The sequence below is a fragment of the Solanum dulcamara genome, chromosome 9 (assembly GCF_947179165.1).
Source record: "Solanum dulcamara chromosome 9, daSolDulc1.2, whole genome shotgun sequence".
NCBI classification, from domain to species: Eukaryota; Viridiplantae; Streptophyta; class Magnoliopsida; order Solanales; family Solanaceae; genus Solanum; species Solanum dulcamara.
Genome location: NC_077245.1, coordinates 32,868,993 through 32,872,964, shown reverse-complemented (window position 1 = coordinate 32,872,964; position 3,972 = coordinate 32,868,993).

Genomic DNA, 3,972 nt, shown 5'->3' with positions numbered 1-3,972 from the left:
TTGGCCTAGCTAACTCATCAAGTGGAAGTCTTTAACTCATAAAAATAACATAGAGAAGAAAAAATATGAATAACAACTTACCTTCTAAATATAATAATTCAATACTCTATTATATAAATGAGATAGAAGTCAATCTTTTCAAACATAACTCAATGAATAATAATGAATAAACTCAAACTCTATCTTACTGGTTTATAAAGCTACTAAAACTGACTATGAAATAGATACAGAGAAAAGTTCACTGCTACCTCAATTGACTAATAAATACTAAAAATTAATGACTTAAGAGCTCCTCTAAATGCAAATAGGTCTCACCAAAAGTTTGATGAAATCTAATCTTCAACGATGGGCCTGTTAAGGAGCCCTATCGCCTATATCTTCAGAATAAGATGATGCAGTGCCAAATGGTGTAAGTACATGGAATGTAAGGTATATAAAATAGTTGGAACAAACATACTCAAAGATACTCAACTCGACTCAAGTCAAAGAACTCAACTCTCAAAATAGCTCAACTCAATAAAACATGCAATATATGTGAAAGAATACTTTAAAAGATATGAATATGTAAATTCAATTCAATATATAAAAATATAATATGTTACAATTGGGGAGTTTCTCTAACCAACAACCATCACTTATGAGCTATGTGATGATACAATAAACTATTATCGTTGCCACAACCATTCAATACCTTGCCAGGGTAAGGGACACAACTAATTTCATAGATCCAATAAAAGTCCTATTTTGGGACTATGAGCAGTCCCTCAAATGAACGGTACGATCCTATCCTATATTGGCTACATAGTTTATGGGGTTTTAGTTTTTATATAATCTTACCCATGTAGTTTCTCAATACTAGTCCAATAACTATATTCACTATGCTCATATCTCAAATAAGTGTAATTACTCAATGAACTCATTTAGTCTCTTATAGACTTAGTTGAAAACTCAACTATTCTCAACTCATCTCTTATTTTTAAAATAGGTATGTTATTAACTCAACAAATATATTTAAAAGCATGATTTGACATTCAACTCAATAAAAAAAATAGATGTTTAAATGTATTAATACTCAAATCATCAATCCTCAAAATATTAATTAAGAAACTTCTTAAAACTTAACTCATGCTCAAAACCTTTCTCAATTAAAAGATAAAAGTATATCATTCTTTAAGTCAAATTATGTATAAAATAACTAATGCATAACTCACCTAGGGAATGCAAACATGTAAATGCATATCAAGAACTCAATTCATGAGGATCATCAAAGTATATTTGTGTAACATTCCTCAAAATGCACAAGTGCCTTAAGAAATTCCTTGGGAATAGGCTACTCAAGTAATGCATCATTCTTAATCTTTTTGGAAAATCAGTGTTAAGAATATTGATCAGGGGGTCAAAACTTAAGGGAAAATGGTCTCAGTGATTTTTTAGAACCTGTATATCGGAAGATAGATATCTAAAAATATTCACGAAATAATAGGGTCCGCGACAGAGCCGCATCGCGGACCTAGAAGAGTTTTCTAGCCGAGTTGAGTATTTTTAAAGGGAGTTTTAGACCATTCCTAAATTATTAGTTAATGAACCAAGATATTTTTAGGGCCTAATCACACTCTATAAATTAACCTAAACCCTTAACTCTATTCATTCTTCTACAATTCATCTATCAAATATTTTCTCTCTCTACAAAAAGGCTCCCAAGGTTTTCGATTGAAGAATTTAAGTAATCTACTCAATTTATCCATCAAACTCTCCAGTTCTTCCAAATTAATTGGTATTCTCACTTAAGGTATATGGGTATTGATTCATGGATTCTTTCATCCATGAAGTCCAATCAATTTTTCAAGGTTTTCTATCAAATTAAAGTATGGTATTTTATGGGTTTTATGATCTTTATTATTATAGCATGAATTATTATTTAAAATATGATCATGACTCTATTTTGATATAAATTGATGGTTATTGCATTGAATTGAAGAGTTTTCCCATGAATTCTCTTATTTTGATCTCTAGGGCTGATATTATGAGTATTTTGAATTATACTTCAAACGGATATTATTTGTATGAATTATGTATGGGCTGATATAAATTTTATGATAATGTATGTTTTCAAGTGAATTACATAATTTTCAAAGTCAATTGATTATGCAATTGAGTTTTACTCCAAGTTCAAGGTATGAATTTTATGCAAGTTACGAAGTAAGGTGACTTAGAGCCTTATGTGGTGACCTAAGGACTAAAAGGTGACTTAGGGCCCTATGAAGTGACCTAAGGCCTAACGATATGAATTATGCAAATATGATGGTAATGATGAAAAGACAATTCTCACATTACAAGTATGTTATGAAAATGAGCTACTTTACGATTTAAAACCTATTATCATAACTATGATATATGAAATTATGATCTTATGTTATGTATGTATTCCGTGGGATTTGACTTAGCAATGAGTGTACTTGAGGTTGGGGCCCTACCAAAAGACATAGTAGTAGCCTCATGTCCCATAAACTACGTGTCAGTGTAGGTTGCCTTCATGACTTAGTTATTGGATCCATATATAGCGTATGTATGACCCGTCTCGCCGGGTAGAGTCTACCTTGCCAAATAGATTCCCCTTTTCTTCATTATATGGAGAGACAATAGGATTCCATGTTATAGCTCGCATGGTCTTATTGTCGGTTATGGTTCCTATCCCATATATGTATGATCTCTTAAGTATGTTATGATTTTGAACGTATTCTTTTAAATGCTTTGGTCAATATGATTTTCTTATAACTTTACTTATTCCATCTTATCATTGGTTTTACTTGAACCTTTCATTCCATTATTTATGTTGCATGTCACACCCTCATACTTAGTATATTCTAATGTACTAATGCATCCTTTTTGCCTACATTATCTCATAATATAGGGTTTGAGGTTGAAGATCCTAACTATCCACGTAACTAGTAGGCATTCTCTATACGACTGTGTAGTGGTGAGTCCTCATTGATTGGGGACTAGTTTTCAAGTTGGTTACTATTTTCTTTTCAAAAGACTTTAGTTTACGTTGTATATTGAGGGTGATCTAGGAACATATCATTGCTTCATGGGAACGGGTGCTTGATGTGGATATGGAAACAAGGGCCATAAGAGATCCGAATGCCCTCTTGTTTCCAATAAGGGTGGAGACGGTCGTCCTATAGGAGGCCAAGTGCAATAAGGTGACCAAGCTTAAATTAAGGATGGCCAATGCAACAACTAATTATATGCTCTTTTTGCTAGGAAAGAGGTTGATGAGGCTCCCGATGTGGTCACGGGTATGTTACGAGTCTTTAACTTTGATGTTTATTCATTGCTTGATCCGGATGCCAACTTGTCTTTTGTTACACCTTACATTGCTATGAGATTTGATGTGTGCCCCAAAGTGTTATTAGAACCTTTTTCTATTTATACTCCCATTGGTGGTTCAGTATTAGCCAAGAGAGCTTATAGAAATTATCCCATATGGTTCTTGCAAAACGTTATTCCATGTGACCTTGTTGAACTTGATATGACTGATTTCGACATCAGTCTTGGTATGGATTGGTTACATGCCGCTTACGCATCTATATATTATAGAACTCATGTGGTTAAGTTTCACTTCCCTAATGAGCCTATTCTTGAATGGAAGGCTAATAATTCAGTTGTTAAGGGTTGATTTATCTCATATATTAAGGCTCAAAAAATTATTTCCAAAGGATGCATTTATCATATGGTGTGAGTTAGGGACATAGATTCCAAAACTCCTACTCTTGAGTCGGTCCCTATAGTTAATGAGTTCTTCGACATGTTTCACAATGATTTGCCCGGTATTCTACCCAAAAGGGAGATTGAATTTGAAATAGATCTCCTTCCCGATACCCAACCTATCTCTATTACTCCTTACCCTATGGCTTCGGCAGAACTTAAGTAGTTGAAAGAACAATTGAAGGATTTATTGGATAAGGGTTC